Genomic DNA, 20645 nt, shown 5'->3' on the forward strand with positions numbered 1-20645 from the left:
CAGGTCTGCAAATATACTAAAAACCACTGAATTGTACACCTTAAGAGGGTGATTTTTATTGTATGTGAACTATATCTCAATAAGAAAGAGATATATATGTTTAGATATTGATAAGCGCTGGCAAATGACTGTCCAAAAACGCAGTACTAATTCACACTCATAGGCATAGTATAGGATGGCATCCATTTTTCTTCATCCTTCACATTTGACGTTGTCAACATTCTAAAATTCTGCAAACTCGATTGTTGGAACATGGGGAGGTGTTGGTGAAAGTCTCCCTTACATAAACAGTGAGGGTACACGGCTGGTCTTCCCTTGGATCCTTTCACAGGTCAGGCCCTGGGGATACAGAGATGAATGAAACTCAGCTACCGCCTCAGGGCCTGGACTACAGGGGACAAGAAACAGGACAATTATAACAGAGAGGGATGGAAAGAGACTTTGGGATTCTGAGAGAGCTCAGGTTGAATACTCAGGGTTAGGTGATAAGTTGGGGGTCAGTGAAGGTTGCCCGATGGAGGGAAATCCTTAAGGGAATAAGGAAAGAAGTCAGCCAGGGTCAGTACCCCAAGAAGTCCAACACAATAAGGTGAGTGTGTGCAGCTGCAGGCAACCAGACCCAGCTTTCTATTCTGTGCATTAGTGGAAGTCGAGGTCAGCCACAGGAGGCAGAACAGGATTAGAAAATCATGGCCTGGCATGACCCAGAGCACTTTAACTCAGTTATTAAAAATCCCGATGTTCATTCGGGACCAGACTGAATCTGGGGTAACCCTTCCAAGTTCTATCCCTCCAGGATGCATCAGAATATATCCAGGGTATCCCTCTAGGATGCACCAGAATATATCCAGGGCATTATCTAGAGCTTCTGAAAAGTTTCAGTGTGGCTTAAGGCAGTGACATCTGCCTTCACCCCCAGAGACCTGGGCTCTGGACCAGGTCAATGCCATTGACCCCACAGCTCTGGCCTGTGGAGTTGGAAGCTTTAGGTAGGAGGAGGAGCCTGAGGTGTCAGTCAGCATCTTAGGAAAAGACCCAATGGGAAGCCACTTGGAAAAGAGCCCCCAGTGCAACAGTGCCCACGGGGATTCTATATCAAGTCTTTGTGGCTGGCACAGAAGGCAGCTGCGAATGTACCAATCCTCTGAATGGCATACCATCACTGGTTGTGAGAGCCAAACTGTTCAAGATTTCATGCTACACACGGGGAAACTGAGGCCTGAGTGGAAGAAGGAAGGGACTTGTCTGAGCCTGAACAGGGGGGTTGATGGCTCCCCTAGGCTGACAGAAGAACAGGGGTTATTTGTGGTCAGACGGTGAATGAGAACAGTGTGATTAGTATTGATAGATCAAACTTGTCTTCCTCTGGAGCTGAGAAATTTCAGAAGCAAAGGGCCTGGGCAAAGAGGGAGGTGGATGGATCCAAATGGGACATCATGGCAAGGAGGGCCTGAGGTGGGTCAGGACAGCCAGGATCTAAATCAATCAGCAGGGGTGTTCCTGTAAGGGTATAATGTGTGGTGATGCTGTGTGTGTGTGTGTGTGTGTGTGTGTGTGTGTGTGTGTGTGTGTGTAAGTCAGGCCCTCTGGTGGGTGGTGAATATGTTTGCTGGGGGTTCCTGAGAAATACAGGTAAAGTCTTACTGCCAAGTCTTGCTCCATTAAATCCCACCATTGCCGCTTGAGTTTGTAGTGCTGATGCCAAGTTATACCCCCCGTTTACCCACTGGATTGGCCGGAGAGTGGCACCACCACAGCCAAGGGTTCTGCCTCCAAGCACTGTCCTGAACTGAAAGAGGGAGTGAGGAGGCCTAATAACCTTGTTCCTTGGGCCTGGGATCTGTCAGCAGGGGCAGCAGCTACATCTATCTCTGTATCCTACGTGGTCTCACACCCCTTGCCCTACCTACACTTGGCCAGACCACGTTCATTTCAGGAATGCAGAAAGGCCTTTGGCACTTCCAGGAAGACGACTCTCAGCCCAGACTTTGGAAACATCCAGCTTCTGCTGGGCAGGAGGCTCTGGACTCCATGGTGGAGGAAATAAAGAGGATACTGCTCACCATTGTCCCAGATCGGAGGGTATAGGCACAATAAAGGCTTCAAGAAAACATGCCCACTGACTCATTTTTTTTTCAATAAATATTTGTTGGGTCCCTGCTGTATGTAAAATCCCTGTGTCAGGGACTGGTTGTTCCTGCCCCAGAGATGAGAGTCTGGTTGAGAAGGTCATGCAAGTTAACCCTCCAGAGGTGACAGTTTAGCATATGAAATTCTGTGATGGGGGAAAGGACCCAGTGTGTTTGTATGCACAGCAGAGGGGGGATAGGTGACCAAGGGCTAGGGAGATCTGATAACAAGGAAGGATTTTTTTAATAGGGGTAGGAATACAAGAGACCAGAAGGACAGGAAGAAGGCTGAATAGGGAAATAGTGGTGTCAGAGAACTGCAAAAGCCCAGAGACAGGGCAGAACTGAAGGTTCCTTTTGGGGTCAGAAGGGAAATTTTACGCATGTTGGAGAGAGAGAAAGAGAGAGAGAGAGAGAGAGAGGGAGAGAGAGAGAGATAAGACTCTAGGAGAGAAACAGAGTCCAAATTTTTAGGTGTAAAGTCTGAAGGAATGTCCTGGAGACAAAATCCTGGATGGAAAGGGGCTCTTACAGAATTATGTCATTTTGGATTTGGGTGATCCAGAAAGATGTCTCCATTCTTGGTCTGGACTGTGTCCTGAGCTCCCGTCCCTGTGCAGATTTCTATACTGTGTAAACTGGTCTTTCTAAATGCACCACCTCTAGGGAATTATGGAGAGGGCCACCTAAGTTTGAGCTGTTTCCCCAAAGCCAGTAACCAGGGACTATCTTCTGTGGCCTGGGGGATCTGGAGACCAGCGCATAATGAAAATATTGATATGAGTTTATCTCAAATAAAACAAGGAAAACATAAGAAAGTGCTGGCTATTTAGTAGGTGTGAGGTGAGTGAGAAGAGGCACAATTGTGGGGATGGGATCCTGGAAACAGGCAACTTGAGAGAGGGGAAAGGAAGGAGGGAGTGAGGAAGGTAGGGATACAGATAAGGGAGCAACAATGGAGGGAGGGAGGGCAGGAGGAGGAAGGGGGGAGAGAAATGCGAATATTTGTTCCTTTGTATAAGGGATATAGCCTTCAGCTGGGACTGCCTCCCTCACATCAGAATTTTTTGGAAAAGTATCCACTCTGATATGCCTCCCTTCCTTAGAGAACAAACGTTTTTGTGCTACTTGGTAGAAAGATATTTTTTGCCTGGGTTTTGTTTGGTTTTTGTGTGTTGGTTGGTTTGCCTGTTTGCTTATTTTTGAGGACTGGAACCCTCCTGGATCACTGGAGAGCTCCTGTGAGGTGGATGCAGGGTCCCAGATCAACTATGTTAAGACTCACGCTTGCCATCTACTGAGGGCCTAGTACATATCAGACGTTCTGTCGTGTGGGTTTTAAATTGACAGTTATCTTTCCAACAGTCCTGCGAGTTGATTATCAGCCAAATGGTGCAGAAGAGCAAACTGAGCCAGAGACTTCATGTGGTTTGCCCAAGGTGACACAGGTGATTAGTGACAAGGCTGGGACTAGACAGCAGGGCAGACTAGGATGTGGGCACGTTCTGTGCCACTCTGGCCCCTGGAAAACCCTTCCCAGCCTGAGTCAGGCCTCTGTCTCTTGCCCCTAGCCTCCAGAGATTCCTGCTGTCTTCATTACTACTGACCACTGCATAACAAATTACCCCCAAACAGCGGCTTAAAACGATACACAGTCACTCTCTCAGGGGTTTGTGGATCAGGAACCACCACGGCTATGACTTACCTGGATCCTCTACTTCCCATCTCTCACAAGGCTGTGATCAAGTCTCTGCAGCCCAGGGATGGTGGTCTCATCGAAAGACCCGACTTGGGGAAGATCCACTTCCAAGCTCACTCATGTGGCTACTGGCAGGATGCAGTTCCTCGTGGGTCATTGGTCTGAGGGCCTCAGTTCCTCTCGGGCTGTTGGCCAGAGACTGCCATCAGCTCCTTGCCATGTGGCCCTCTCCAACAGAACAAGAACACAAGAAGAGCCAGAGAGAGAGAGAATGAATTCCAGCAAGATGAAAGTCGCGGTCTTGGCCTAGCCTAAATTCAGAAAAGGCGTGCCATCACTTTTGCCAAATTCTATTGGTTAGAAGCCAGTTACTAGGTCCAGCCCACACTCAAGGGGAAGGGATTATAACAGGGCATGAGCACCAGGATGCAGGGATCTGTAGAAGCCCTTTTAGAAGGCAACCTACCATACTGGCTCTCTGTACCCATTTCAGTAGAGTGAGCCCCTGCAGGTATCAGGCGCCTTGATGGAACTAATGGTTGGTGGGTCACCTTGACCAGTGCTGCGTGGTCTGGTTATCCCAGCCAGCTTCCGGTAGGCCCATTGGATGGGTCTGATCAGGACTCGGGTCCGCCTGGTCCTGCCTTCTTCCCCATTGCCCCCATTGAGATGGTCATTGAGCCCATGGGGTGTAGACAGCAGCAGGCAAAAGACCATCTACCTGTGTGGATGGAACACCTGAGCAGGGCCGGGACCCAGGTTGGTGTTCCTGGCCTCTCTTGCTAAAACAGATGAAGAGCTCAGCTGCCATACTGAGACGGACCCCACCTCAAGAGAACAAGTTTATGGGTGGGAGAGGGCTGGGTTCCGGGTTATCTGTAAAAGCTGTGGTGGTATTCTTGCTTTTGCCCTCTGGGTTGGGATTCAGGGTTGTAGAATCCCCCATGTTTACTGGGAGGCTTCAGGGGGCCATTTCTAAGGTGATGTGGGGGTCACCCATGCAGGAGGGGGAACTGCTCTGAAGCTGCATGAAGACCGAGGATTATTCAGACCCCAGGGAGGGGGACCTACTTTAGGGAGGAGATGAGTGACCATGGGCTGGGGATGATTTACATGTGTCCACGACATTTAATTCAAAGGTAGAGAGGGATCTGAAGCACTCGTGGCACAGTGCTATTAGATAGGGATGGTGGCTGCTGTATTGTTCTCTCTGTTTTTCTGCAAGTTTGAAACATTATAGGAGAAAATACTCTAAAAGTGGAAAATACAAGAGAAGGATGGACTCTCAGAGCCCCTGCACCCCACATTTCCTCAGAGCCAAATGCAGGAAGTCGAGGGTCCTGGTGGGCTCAGGAGTTTCCAAGGAACCAAGGGTTCCATTAGGCCAACGGGGTATGGACTGCAGGGGGCGGGACTCCCTTAGCGGAGCCTTAGCCCGGAGCAGAACAGTCCCAGGGAAGTTCAGGCTTTTCCCAGTTCCTGGAAGCACTCACCAGACTCAGCTCTTCCCCTGCTGCTATTTTACTGCAATACATACTAAGTTAAGAGCAGCTTACAAAGAGACATTGTTGTCATAATGTGAGATAAATGACCTGAGGCAATGGACGAATGAGGCCATGTGCTGGGAGGAACCCTTTCCAAGGGTGGGGCGAGAGTCGTTGTGGTCAGATTAGAACTTAGTGGCTCTCACGCCTCCCAAATTTTGCCTTGGGTTCTGCAACATCTCCTCTCCTTCTGACCCAACCTCCCTGTCCCTCCTCTACTCACGAGTCTCGTCCCCCACCCCTATGACTGTCAGTCAGTCATGGCCTGACAGCCATCGTTTTTTGAAATGTCTGAAACCAGTAGAACGATTACTCTCTATCCACACAGTCCTATCCCAACAGCGGCTGAGAAGCAAGCAGTCCTGTTCCAAGGCACAGGAGTACCGATTCATATGCCTGAGTAATGTGGTAACTCCCTCTGCCCAGCACCACCCTCCCCCAATGCCCCCGCCGAAAGCGGCAAACCATAAACCACAGGAGGCAGATGCTGGTGTGGAAAAGGACAATAAATACCACGAAGCCAAAGGAATCCAGTGTGCCACATGTGTTTTAAGCCTGGCGACTGAGAAACTGGGAAAATAGGGGCATGTGGCAGCAGAGGGGCAGCTTGATTACCGTTCATGGGTGTGTGCGGGTCCTGTGGTCTCAGCTTCTGAGTGTCCGGTATTCTCCCCTTTAAGGGCAAAGCAGAGTGACAATTGGGCCCTTGGGAGCCAGGCCTGGCCTGGGGGCTCTCTGGCTTGAGCAGCAAGGGGAGGTGTGCTGGCTTGGCTGTGGGCAGTGAGAGAGGCAGACGCTGGCTCTGAGCTCTCACCCGAAGGACTTGGTGAAACATGCCAGGGCTCTCTGGAGCCAGTTCTTCCAAGACCCTTGGGGACCAGCAGGCTCCCCGGGCTAGCCTGTGCCTTTGAATGAGTTCTCCATGATGCTGACAAAATACATGAAGGGCACAGTGTCTTCGGCTGAGTCAATCCTGTTCTGGAAAATGGAGAAAAATCATTCTGCCCAGTACTGACACTCATTCTTCTTTCATCAAGTGTTTGCTGAGGGCCTGCCTACTATGTGCACACAGGGCTCAGTTCTCGGCCCTGGGGATACAACAGTGAACTCTATAGACACCTAGATCCCAGCCCTCCTGGAGCTGATGATCTATCTGTGATGCTGGAGGGAAATCAGACTCACCAGGTCAGGACTCAGCAGCAGCAGCAGACTGACGGGGAAGTTCATGTTTTCTGTGAGTGCGATGGGCATGTCGTGTGTGGAAGGAGTTATTGTCTGAGGCCAGCAGAATTCTTCATGCTGCTGGGTGTAGAGAGGTTAAGGGCCTGTCCCCTCCTTGAAACTCCATCCCGCCTCCCTGGCCCGGATTTCCACCATCCCATCCTGCAGTGTACATGGGTACACTGTGTTCAAGCACTCTCTGACGCTCCTTCAAGCACTGAGATGCCTCATTGACTAGTATCATTGTTTCCCTTTCCTCTCCCTCACTCTCCCTTAAACACACTCTAATCAGGCTTCCAGCTTCCCCACTCTACTTTAACATAGATGGTTAAGTGACTAATCGAAAGTGATGGCTCCCAATTTTTACATCACTCTATTTATGAATATATGAGCCTAAAGACTTAAGGGAAGTCTGACTTGTGCATTATTTTGAGCTCTAATGAAATTCAAACCCAGGTCATTGTCGGTTGTACTTTCTCCTCACCAGCCCCCTCCTCGTATCCAGAAACTCAGTGTGTAGACAGGAAGGCTCTGCCAAATTTCTGAAACTGCCCCTGAATTTTCAATGAGCAGAGCCCCAGCTTTGCTGGGGATGCATAGTCAAACTCCAGGTTTCTCTTCCATGTGTTCGTGAAGGCCAAGGTAGGACAATTGAAGGAAGCACAGATCTAGAAACTTGTGTCTCACAGAGACTCCAAGACGTTTGTCTCTAATTCTTGAGAGTCAGGCTGCCCCATCAAGGCTCAGGCTCAGCTCTGGGAACCCCTCCCAAGGTCCTGACCTTGAGGATGTTCAAGGGGGAGTGTCCAGGGCTCGAAACAGGCTTACTAGAACACGGCAGTGGGTCTAAAGGCCATGACATCTGAGCCCCCAGGGCCCTGTGCTAGGAAGCATCAGTTCCCCCAGCCTGCTTCTAGTTTTAGTCTGTGGCAGCTGGAAGAAGGAGACTTTGGAGATGGGCAGTAGGGTAAATGTATTACAGTTGGTTTTTCCGTGCTAGATGGACTCTCCAAAGAATCTGCCCCAATTCATACAATATCAGTGTGTGATACCCATTCGGCATCATGAAGTTTTTAAAAGTTTGTCAATTTGCAATTTGGAAAATGTAACCTCATTTTTGCTATTTTATTTCCATTATTGCTTGTGCTGTTGAGCTCCCATTCCTTTTGTATTGGCCATTTGTACTGCTGTACGTGGCCCGTTCAATTTGTTGCTAACTTTCCTATTGTTGTTTGTTTGTGAGTGTGTGTTTCTTGAGTTGTTTCAACAGAGATCTCTGCGCATCATAAATACGATTCTTAGTCTGTCCTAATCGAAGAACATGTTTGCTCTCAGCCTCTCCCTTCTTTTTTTTTTAATTTTTTATTGTTATGTTAATCACCATACTGGCCTCTCCCTTCTCTTTGCACTTTACTTCTTGTGTCTTCTCACACTAGCTGCTTTTCATTTGGGGGGGGGGGGGGCGGTACATACTGGCTGCTTTACTCAGTCCTTACCACAACCATGAGAGGTTGGTTATACTCGCCCCAATTTTCAAATTGGGAAAACAAGACTTTGAGAAGGGGCAATGATTTGCCCCCAGATGCTAATCTGAGATCCTACCCTTTGTGTGTGCAAGAATCAGAAACTAAGGGCGCCTGGGTGGCTCAGTTGGTTAAGCGACTGCCTTCGGCTCAGGTCATGATCCTGGAGTCGCTGGATTGAGTCCCACATCGGGCTCCCTGCTCGGCGGGGAGTCTGCTTCTCCCTCTGACCCTCCCCGCTCTCATGTGCTCTCTCTCTCTCTCAAATAGATAAATAAAAAAAAATCTTTAAGAATCAGAAACTAAGTAATGAGTTGGGCCCATGGCAGGCTGTCAGCTAACACTAAGGCCCCTTCATACCTGCCTCCTCCCAGGCGTAGAGGGAATAAGGTACACAGCAAAACTATCCCCCATTTACCCGCAAAGGAGTGAGCCTACTTTAGACCCCCACAACAAGGTATTGCAGAAGAATGGGACATGACAAGGGGCCTGCTGGACAGAAGAACACTGTAATGAGGGTCCGGAGATCTGCAGGCCAGACCCAGATCCCTCACTGACTGTGACCTTGGCTAAGTGACTGACTCTCTCTTGGCCACTTCTCTAAAATCAAAATAACAGTTCTGACCCTCCCTTCATGAGTTGGAGTGAAGGGGAATTCTTGGACCCCAGCTGGGTTGAAAAAGAAGAAGAGGTGGTATTCCTCCAGCAGTCATTTCGGCAGCCCCTAGCCCTCTTCATTGCGAGCTCAGCTAATACTGCTAGTGTCTTCATGATTTTCATGCAAATGGCTGCTGGCCCAGGTCTGGAGGACAAATCAGATCCCAAGCCTACCCTGAAGGGCCTGACCTCAAGGAAACTGCTGAGTGTTGGCTCTGGGCCCAGTTCAACACCTGCTGCTCTGTGGAAGGGGCATCCCATTTAATCCTCACAGCCCTTCCGTGAGGCAGAGACTGTTATTCCTATGAGTCCCTGTACTCATCCCTCCCCCCAAAAAAGGGTAACAAAATCAGTCCTCAACCCTCCAAGAATGCTGTGGAGTTTAATGAGGTAAATCCAACAGCATTGGGAGATATTAAGAAGCAGCACAGAGCATGATACAAGTCAATAATTACTCGTTCAGTCAACTGCAGGATAAAAAACAACAACAACAACAACAGAGCTGTTTCTAGTCCATATGAGATAAATGGTTAACTGTTATCACTATTTGATATTAAATGCCCACTGCTGATAATATGCCTGGCAGAGTTACAAACACCACCCCCTGAAAATCATGGTTTCTGTCCTGTAGGGAAATGTGGCAAGTCACTGTTACTGGGGGCCAGGTTTTGCCTGGCACTCCTCTACGGGTTTTATCCCGTTTAGTTCTCATGGTAAGTAGAGAACATGAGGATTATGATTTCTAGGTCTAGCTCCTGCCTCTGGGAAGAGACACTTCACATTCCCCTCATCACTCCCAGAGGACATCGATGAGCAAGTAATCCAAGGTCAAACCTTCGTAATCCATCATCCATGGTGTGTGCCACAAATGGTTTATGGGTGTCCCTGGAATATATAGGGTTCTGTCAGCTCTGGAGTGGCCAATCAGGGCCCAAGGCAGCCTCTTCTGTTCACATCAATGTTTCATACAAGCATTACCCCAAATGATTAAGAACCACCAATATCAAGTCCCACCTTCACACCATACATCAAAACATAACACAATCATTATGTGTGTTATCATGTATGCAAAAAAAAAAAAAACAGAATACGTATGCACTCCCCAAGTGGGCTAGAATTTTGTTGATTTCCTTTGTCATTGAAAGCATATATAAGGTAGTTGCTCGCCAGTCCATCCGCTCTATGGATTTTAGTAGAGTCCAAGTCCAGACCTGATGTCTTCAGCCTCTCTCTGAATCCTGCTTCTCCACCTGTGATCCCTATCTTGGTGAATGGCAACCCCAGACCACAGGTCACTCAAGCTGGAAACCTGAGTGTCATCCTTGGCCCCTCTTTGCCCCTCCCTGCCCAGGCCCACCTCGAGTGCAATTTCTCTGTCTGCCTGCCTTGTGTCTGTGACTGAGACTAGGAGTGTCTGAAGATGGCCAGTGATGAACAAAACTGGCTGACAGGGTCATGGGTACAAGCAAAGCCCATGTTGCCTCCCACTGGTGAGATCTCAGTACATTTCCTCACACTGGAGTCACAGAAAAACCGAGTCCCTCTTTATAACTGGTGCAGGGAGGATGGTCCCTCAAGAGTCGGACTGGTCCTCGGGAGTGTGCTCTCCCTTTAGAAGGCTAAAAGATTGAGCTGCCCACCCTGGGAAGCTGAAGGCCCCACGCTGGAAGTCCCAGTGAGATGCAGCTTTCCCCATACAGAAAAAAAAAAGAAGAAGAAGAAGAAGAAGAAGAAGAAGAAGAAGAAGAAGAAGAAGAAGAAGAAGAAGAAGAAGAAGAAGAAGAAGAAGAAGAAGAAGATTAATGTGATTTGATAGGGACCCCTATGGCGCTCGCTCACTCAGTATTCTGTGCTTGAAAGGCCCACCATTAGACTCCATCTTTTGCATGAGACCAGTGGTTTTCACACCATGCTAGGGAGCTCCCTGGACGTCTGTACAATTGCCTCAGGGGACCATAGGGAACAATGGGTGAAGGGTATAGCAGATGTAGTTCTTTTTCCCACTGGGTTCCCACCATCATTTAATTAGTAGAAATAATTCTCCAGTGAGGTGTGGTAAGGGATGAGATTGGCCAGTGAGTGGTGGCAACTGTCTCTAGGTGACCTTATCACCCAGGAGCCCTGGCCCCCTTAATGTTTTAGCTCTGCTGGGTGTAGGACTGCAAGTACAGAATCCCTGTCCTTAAGACGATGAGCTGATACACGGTGCCTCAGGATTTCATGGCTCCTAGCTGGGGACAGTGTTGCTGAACGGAAGGGCCCTTGTCTTGGATCGACCAGGGACCAGATCCTGGCTCTGGATCCCTTGCTGCTGATGTGACCTCAGAACGGAGCTCATACCACCGCCCTTGTTTTGGATGACTGGAGAATAAAACAGATACGTGTGAAACCCCTATAACACAGCAGACTGTATACTGTTTGGCAGAGCTCAGGACAAACGTTGCCACCTTCCTAAGGCTGCTCCTCAGGATTCTTTGGGATATAGCACCAGAGAGAATGAGGGTAGATGAGGCAAAACAAAAACAAAAACAAATGCTTAATCTCTTGCTTGCTCGCACACTCCAATGGTCATCTTGTTCACCACAAGAGCTGGGAGATCCTGCTGGTCCCACGCCCCCTCCTGAGGAACCGTCCACTTTCCTCACCTACCTGAGCCATGCCCTCGGGTTCAGGGATTGTGACATGATGCAGCTAGGGGTGGGGGTGGGGGTGGAAGCAAAGGAGGAGAGCTCAGAACTTGGGTTCAGTCACATTTTAGAAACAAAGATGGAAAACCGATGACCCACACCTTTCCCTACTGCTGACCTCTCTGTCCCCTTCCACCATGTAATCGCCTTTGTGTGCTCCGACTGTTCAAGGTGTTAGGGGGCCCCTCTTAAAGTGTACAAATTCACTCATTCCTAGTCCTGGTGGACAGTAAGGGGAAGCATATTTGAGGGGGTTTGGGGGGCTGATTCTGAGCCCTGCACAGCCAGAGAAGAATCAGAAAGCTTAAGGATGTGCACCGCTGGGAGGAGATGACTTACTGAAAATGCAGCCAATCACGTCTAAAAGTGCTAAGCCCACAGAGGAGGAAGGACTTGCTCAAGGTCAGCCAGAGAGATCACAGTTCCCCCAGGCAGGGAGAACAGGGATGTTAATGGGGAGGCATAAAGGCCTGTACAAAGTGGGAGGCAGGGAAGGCCACGTGGTGCATCAAAGCTAAGAGGGGCTGAGGTGGGTGATGGCAGCCTGAGGTCAAATCAACAGCAGAGGCGCTCCTCTCAAGAGATGATGTGTAGGGTTGTGTCTGGGTGGTCAGTCAGCATCTGGTGGGGCGTGGGCCGGTGGCTCTGGGCCTGGACGGGGTGGGGGGCGGTGGAGCTTGGAAAATAAAATTCTCAGATTTGAGAATCCCTAGATAAGGTGGGATTGTGCCGAGGATGAGGAACAGAAGTGAGGGCTCCTCGTTGCCAAGTCCTGCTTTATTAATTCCCATCTCTGCTGCTTGGGTTTGGAGTGTGGCTGCCGAGTTGTGCCCCATGTTTATCCACCAGATTTTACCATATCATTTCTTGTTTCCACAAATATTCACATCCTGAACACCCTCAACCCCCCCCCACACACACAGAGGCTCAGTTGCACGTGCATGCACAGACTCTCCCTGACACCCCCAGTCGTGTCTGGTGTCTTGATGCGACAGCAGCTGTGAAGGAGTGAATGCCCAGCAGTCTCCCTAGCCCCTAAGAGTAGGAGCTCCTCTCCTCTTTTGGACAGGGCTGAGACCCAGGATGTGAGATCTCAGTGCCTTTTGGAGAAGCAGCGATATGGAACTGAGCGTTCCCACTGAGTCAGGGGCCAATGAGTTAGGACAACAGAGGCATTGTGGGAAGAGGGGTGGTTCCTAGGCCATCAGGAATGGCTGCTGAGACACCAGACCTAAAGCAAACCCGTCGCACTAAGTTTACAGCTTCCTCTGTTCTGTACCTATGTGTCCCACCTTGGCTGCCCTTCAGGGATATAGGGAAGGGCTATGGGGCTCCCAAATGTTGTTTTGTACCCGAGCCCTAGCCCACTTGAGCTTCACTAGTGAGTCTTCATTAAAGACATTGGACCTCTGAACAACTAAAGGACAATTAATTCACACGACAAACCCTACACAAGTACTTTTTCCTCTCCTGGCTTTGTATAGGGGACTATGTGAGTTAGCGGGAAAGAATATTTTGGTGTTCCTGTGTGCTAGTTAGGCTCTTTGATATTAAAGAGCACATCCTATATCTTTCCCATTGGCCCAGTGATTCTAGGTGTTGCAGGGCTTCTACATGTTGCTGGGTTAAAGGGACAAATATACTCCAACCACTCTGATAGACTTCCTCTGCTGATATTATGATGCACTACACATCAAGCCCACCTCAGGAAGGGGGAAAGGGACCCTCCTCATGAAAATGAACAATCCGTAGTTAGAGAGGAGGTTGCCTGTTGAAAAGGCTCAGTCTTGTGCCTGAGTCGGGGTGCTCGGGAGCTGCCTAGACCTATATGGGTCTAAGAGTTTTTCTTAGGCTCCAGAGATTCTTTTTGCATGTGTCCCTCCCCCGTCCCCGCCATATAAGCACTGCTCAGTTATTCTCAGATATGAAGACTGTGTGTGGTGTTGGGTCATTCCTTCAGTCATGTCCCCCATTAGGGTCAGAGTTGTCCGCTGTGAAACGTTCACTCTCCATTGGCTAAAGTCTATTGCACCTGTGACTGAGGAACCAGCAGCACTGCCCCAAGAAGGAAGGTATAGAGCCTATAGAGCTAAGTAGGATGCTAACTCCCTCCCTCTGCCCACCCCCACCACCACACCAACAACCCCCAATTCACCTGAGGTTGGTGTCAGTGTTGCGAGTTACACTGTTGAAAAGTTGAAGCAGGAACAGTGAAGTGTGCCAGCATTTATTTCAGGCCCAGCGACCGAGAAACTGGGGAAAGCGGCGGGCATGTGGCGGCAGAGGGGGCTCAATCACCGTTCATGGGTCTGTCTCCGTGGGCCCTGTGACCTCAGTTTTTGAGTGTCTGGTATCCTCCCCTACAAAGGCAAAGCAAAGTGACAGCTGTACCCTTGGGAACTCTGGGGAAGTCAGGCCTGGCCTGGGGGCTCTCTGGCTTGAGCAGCAAGGGGAGATGTGCTGGCTTGGCTGCGGGCAGTGAGAGAGGCAGACGCTGGCTCTGAGCTCTCACCTGAAGGACCTGGTGAAACGTGCCAGGGCCCTCTGGAACCAGCTCCTCCAAGACCCTTGGGGACCAGCAGGCTCTCTGTGTGAGCCTGTGCCATTGGATGTGTTCTCTGGTGTCAGGCAAAAAACCAAATTCCTTGGTGTCTTTCACATTCTGGAAAACAAACAACAAACAAACAAACACAAAGAGTAAATAGCCTCATCCCCGTGGTCCCTGCCTTCCCTGACATTCATCAACTCAGTCAACAAGTACTATGTGCATCCCTGGCCCTATCCCAGGTGCTAGGGACACAGCAGGGACCGCTATAGCCCAAACCCCAGCCCCTGGGGGCTGACATCCCATTATAACAGGGAAAGGAGACTCACTAGGTCAGGAGGTGGAAGGAAGGGAGTGATGATCATGCTTCCAGGAGAGTGTGGTGTGCCAGGAGTGACGGACAGGACTCCCTTGAAGAGACCAGCGGAGCACCTCACTCTGCTTGGCCCAAAGAGGTTAAGGGCCTGGCCCCTCCACGCCTCTCCACACCCCTCTGGCCCCGCCCTGTCTTTCCTCCCTCCTACAGCTGAGTGCACTGTGCTCAAGCAGTGGATACATTTCTGGTATGTGACATCCCCCCTGTTCCTGTGTCTCCTACTCCCACCCCTCCTGTGTCCTTTTCTTTCTTTCTCTCTCTTATTCTCTCTGGACCTCCCAGCACGCTCAAGCCAGGTTTTTGCTTGCTGACCACAAAGGCAGAGGTGTTCAGGCAGATGGTGAGTTGTCATTTGGTGGGGATGCCATAGACAGGAGAGTTCATGTGGGCGCTCCCCACATTTAGATTCATAGGATTATGTATATCAAAGCCGTGGGGAAGCGTATGGGTCCAAATGAATCATCAAAGCAAGGAGGGTGAGCTAGGTGATGGCATCCATAGTCCCAATCACCAGCAGAGCTTTGCCTCTCATGGTGGATAGCTTGAAAAATGGAAGGGACAGAGGGGAAGGACCTGGACGGGGCTAGATTGAAAGCAAAACAAGTGAGGTAAGAGCTCATTGCTGCCTCATTCTGCTATATGAGATTTCATCTTTGACGCTTGGGTTTCAGGTGAAGCTGTCTAGTTATGCCCCCTTTTTACCACTAAGAGCCATGAGGGTCTGGGCCCCTGACTTCAAGGGAGCTCTCTTGCAAACAGGACCTGGAAGGAAAAGAGGAAGTAGGTGGCCTCAGAATCTTTTATTTGGTTTTTGAAGTAATAGTGTTGTTTAAGAAAGCATCTCTTATATAACTGTGAGGATACAGGGCTAATCTTCTCTGGGAGCCTATCAATGGGCCATGGCCTAGGGTTATAGAAATGAATGAGGCTTGGTTGCTGCTGCAAGCCACTCTGTGGGAGAGAAGCCAAGAAAGGGATGATTACAGTGGAGAGCGATGGAAAGAACTTTACATGGCTATGGGAGGACCGAAGAGGGACAGCCGCCCAGCCTTGGGAGTTAGAATAGAGTCTTGGAGATTTCCCAGAGGAGGCATTCCTGAAATGAGTGAGGAATGAAGTTGACCAGGAAATAGAGAAAGGGGAGTGCTTTGCAAGCAGAAACCCAAGGGCAATAAAGTGAGTTTTTGTAACTGAAAAGTAAGTAGACCCTGTTCTGGGGATTAAGTAGAAGTCAAGGTCAGTCATGAGGTTCCAGTACAGGAGTAGAAAATAGTGCCACACAGAGATTACTAAACCCTGGTTTCTGAGAAGCAAAAGGGTGTGTGTGTGTGTGTGTGTGTGTGTGTGTGTGTGTGTGTGTGTGTGTAATTTTGATAATGGTCCATTGATCAGTTTTCCTTTGTGATTCATACTTTTTGAATGAATGTTCTACCTAAGATATCTTTGCCTAACTTTGCAACACAAAAGTTTTCTCTTATGTTTCCTCGTAGATTTTCAACTTTCCAATTTGCACTTTGATCTACGATTTATTTTGAGTTAATTTCTGCATTCTTCAATACAGCATGAGGTATTGAAGTTTGTGCTTTGGTTTTCCATTGTGGAGATACACCTTTCCCAGCACCACTAGTTAGTTATTAGTTAATTACCTTAGACACTTTGTCACAAATCAACTTACCATACATGTCTATTTCCGGGCTTTCTATTTTATCCTTTGATCCATACGTCTGTTTTTACAGTAATACCACACTGTCATGATTACCATGCCTTTATATTAAGTCAGGGAATTTGGTAGTGCAAGTCCTCCATCTTCATTCTTTTCCAAATGGCCTTGGCTATTTTATGTCCTTCACATTTCCATATAAGTTTTACAATTAGCTTTTCATTTTAGTTAGGATTCTGGTGAATCCCTAGAAGAATTACTAGAGAATTGGCGGGGGGGGGGTTATTAACATATAATGTACTATTTGTTTCAGGGGTACAGGTCTGTGATTCATCAGTCTGACAATTCACAGCGCTCACCGTAGTACATACCCTCCCCAATGTCCATCACGCAGGCACCCCATCCCTCGCACCCCCCTCCACTCCAGCAACCCTCAGTTTGTCTCCTGAGATTAAGAGTCTCTTATGGTTTGTCTCCCTCACTGGTTTCGTCTTGTTTCATTTTTCCCTCCCTTCCCCTATGACCCTCTGTCTTGTTTCTCAAATTCTTCATATCAGTGAGATCATATGATACATGTCTTCCTCTGATTGACTTACTTCGCTTAGCATAATACCCTCTAGTTCCATCCACGTCATTGCAAATGGCAAGATTTCGGTTTTTTGGGGGTGCCTGGGTGGCTCAGTTGGTTAAGCGACTGCCTTCGGTTCAGGTCATGATCCTGGAGTCCCGGGATCAAGTCCCACATCGGGTTCCCTGCTCAGCAGGGAGTCTGCTTCTCCCTCTGACCCTCCCCCCTCTCATGCTCTCTCTCTATCTCATTCTCTCTCAAATAAACAAATAAAATCTTTTAAAAATAAAGATTTCGGGTTTTTTGATGGCTGTATATTATTCCATTGTGTGTGTGTGTGTGTGTGTGTGTGTGTGTGTGTGTGTGTGTGTGTACACACCACATCTTCTTTATCCGTTCATCTGTTGATGGACATCTTGGCTCTTTCCATAGTTTTGCTATGGTGGACATTGCTGCTATAAACACTGGGGTGCATGTGCCCCTTTGGATCACTACATTTGTATCTTTGGGGTAAATACCCAGTAGTGCAAATGCTGGGTCATAGGGTAGCTCTATTTTCAACTTTTTGAGGAAGCTCCATACTGTTTTCCAGAGTGGCTGCACCAGTTTGCATTCCCACCAACAGTGTAGGAGGGTTCCCCTTTCTCCACGTCCTCCCCAACATCTGTCGTTTCCTGACTTGTTAATTTTAGCCATTCTGACTGGTGTGAGGTGGTATCTCATTGAGGTTTTGATTTGTGTTTCCCTGATGCCGAGTGATTTTGAGCACTTTCTCATGTGTCTGTTGGCCATTCGGATGTCTTCTTTACAGAAATGTCTGTTCATGTCTTCTGCCCATTTCTTGATTGGATTCTTTGTTCTCTGGGTGTTGAGTTTGATAAGTTCTTTATAGATTTTGGATACTAGCCCTTTATCTGATATGTCATTTGCGAATATCTTCTCCCATTCTGTCGGTTGTCTTGTGGTTTTGTTGACTGTTTCCTTTGCTGTGCAAAAGCTTTTTATCCTGATGAAGTCCCAATAGTTCATTTTTGCCCTTGCTTCCCTTGCCTTTGGCGATGTTTCTAGGAAGAAGTTGCTGCGGCTGAGGTCGAAGAGGTTGCTGCCTGTGTTCTCCTCAAGGATTTTGATGGATTCCTGTCTCACATTGAGGTCTTTCATCCATTTTGAGTCTATTTTTGTGTGTGGTGAAAGGAAATGGTCCAGTTTCATTCCTCTGCATGTGGCTGTCCAATTTTCCCAACACCATTTGTTGAAGAGTCTGTCTTTTTTCCACTGGACATTCTCTCCTGCTTTCTCGAACATGAGTTGACCATAGAGTTGAGGGTCCGTTTCTGGGCGCTCTATTCTGTTCCATTGATCTACGTGTCTGTTTTTGTGCCAGTACCATACTGTCTTGATCACTACAGCTTTGTAATACAGCTTGAAGTCTGGAACTGTGATGCCACCAGCTTTGTTTTTCTTTTTCAACATTCCTCTGGCTCTTTGGGGTCTTTTTGGGTTCCATACTAATTTTAGGATTATTCGTTCCATTTCTTTGAAAAAAGTTGATGGCATTTTGATAGGGATTGCATTAAATGTGTAGATTGCTCTAGGTAGCATAGACATTTTCACAATATTTGTTCCTCCAATCCATGGAAAATTGGCATCTTAAAATTTTTTGAGTCTTCTGATCCATGAACATAGCATATCTTCATTTATTTAGGTCTTCTTTAATTTCTTTCAGCAATATTTTATAGGTATCTGTGTACAAGTCTTGCACAGAGTACATTAAAATTCTCAGTAGGTATTCCAATTGTTTTACTGCTATTTTAATTGACATTTAAGAAAATTTCCATCTCCAGTTATTTGTTCCTAGCATATTGAAATAAAAAGAACTTTTCTTTATATTGACTTTCTGTCCTGTGACCTTATTAAATTGTTTATTAGATCTGGGAGATGATTTTTGGTTCTTTTCCCCCTAGATTACTATTTTCTTTGTAGATGACCATGCTTTGCGAAAATAAAAACAGTTTTTGACTTCTTCCTTTTCTATCTGTATGCCTTTTATTTCCTTTTCTTGCCTTATCTCATCAACTAGGACCTCAAATATCATGTCAAATAGACACAGTAAGAGTGGACATTCTGCCATATTCCTAATCTTATAGGAGAAGCATTCAGTTTTTCACCATTAGGTATGATGCCAGCGGCAGGTTTTCGGTAGAATTACTTTATCAGGTTGAGGATGTTCCCTTATGCTCTTTAAGTTGCCAGATGTTTTTATCATGAATGGATGTTTTATATTATCAAATGACTGTTCTGTCATATAGTGTGATAATCAGTGCTTTTCTTGCAATCCCCAGGTACGGCAAAATACAGTGATGTCTTTTTTTTTTTTTTTTTAATGTTAAAATGACCTTGTATTCCTAGGATACACTCTGCCCGGTCATGGATTATACTTTTCATATACCACTGGATTCAAATTTCTTTTTTTTTTAATTTTTATTTATTTGACACACACACAGAGAGAGATCACAAGTAGGGAGGCAGGCAGTGGGAGAGGGAGAAGCAGGCTTCCCGCTGAGCAGGGAGCCCGATGCGGGGCTCGATCCCAGGACCCTGAGATCATGACCTGAGCCGAAGGCAGACGTTTAACCGACTGAGCCACCCAGGCGCCCCTGGATCCAAATTTCTAAAATTTCGTTAGTGAGTTTTAAATCTATCTTCATCAGGGATATTGGTCTGTAGTGCTTTCTTTCCCTTGTGATGTCGTTTTCTCTTTTTGTATAAAAGTAATGCTGCCCTCATAAAATGAATTGGCACGTGTTCTTCCTGGATTTTCTGGAAAAGTTCTGTTGGACTGTTAGTATCTTTTTTCTTCTAAATGTGTGATACTGTTCACCAGGGAACCCATTTAGGAATGAGGGTTCTTTTAATGAAAAAACCTCGAATTACAAACTCAAGTTCCACATGGTTGTGTATTTTCCGGTTTTTCTTCCACTACTAATTTTAGTTTCACTCCATGGTGATTGGAAAAAAATACTTTGCATGATTTCCATCTCTTCAAATTTATTAAGACTTGTTTTGTTGACTGACATATGGTTTATCCTGGAGAACGTTCCAGGTGTACTAGAGAAAAATGTGTATTTTTTGGGGGGGTTGGGGTGGAGTGCTCTGTATGTTTGTTAGCTATAGTTGTTCTATAGGGTTGTTCAAGTCCTGTATTTCCTTTTCGATCTTCCGTGTGGTACTTCTATCCATTACTGAAAGTGAGTATTGCAGTCTCCTTGTATCATTGGAGAGCTGACCATGTCTCCCTTCAATTCTGTTGATGTTTTCTTCATATATTATGGGTTTTTGATATTTGGTGCAAATATGTTTATAATTATTATATATTCCTGGTTCATCGACCCTTTTATCATTATATGATGACCTTCATTGTCTCTTTTGACACTATTTTTTCTTAAATTCTATTTTGTGTGATATTAGTTTCACCACTCCAGCTCTTTTGTTGTTGTTGTTACTATTTGCAGGGGAAAATCTTTTCCCATCTTTTCACTTTCACCTTCTGTGTGTCCTTAGACCTTAGGTGAGTTTGTAGTAGATAGCATATAGTTGGATCGATTAAAAAAAATCCATTCTGCCAGTCTGTGTCTTTTAATTGGGAAGTTTAATGCATTTGATACATTTAAAGTAATTGCTGGTAGGGAAACACTTCCTTGTTTCATTTTATTATTTGTTTTCTGTATTCCTTGTAATTTGTCCCTCATTTCCTCCATTCCTTTCTTTGTTATGTTTGATTGCTTTTTGTAGTTTCACATTTAGACTCCCTTCTTGTCTTTCTGTGTGTGTACTCAATACATATTTTCTTTGTGGCCACCATGGGGATTGCATAAAACACCCTACCAAAGTATGACAATCTGTCTTAAATTGATCCCAACCTAACTTCAAATGCATACAAAAACTCTAGTCCTTTATAGTTTTGCCTCCCTTTTTATATTATTGATTTCACAACTTTTATATTTATATACTGTGTACCCCTTAACGTGGGCTTATT

This window comes from Zalophus californianus, chromosome X (assembly GCF_009762305.2).
Source record: "Zalophus californianus isolate mZalCal1 chromosome X, mZalCal1.pri.v2, whole genome shotgun sequence".
NCBI classification, from domain to species: Eukaryota; Metazoa; Chordata; class Mammalia; order Carnivora; family Otariidae; genus Zalophus; species Zalophus californianus.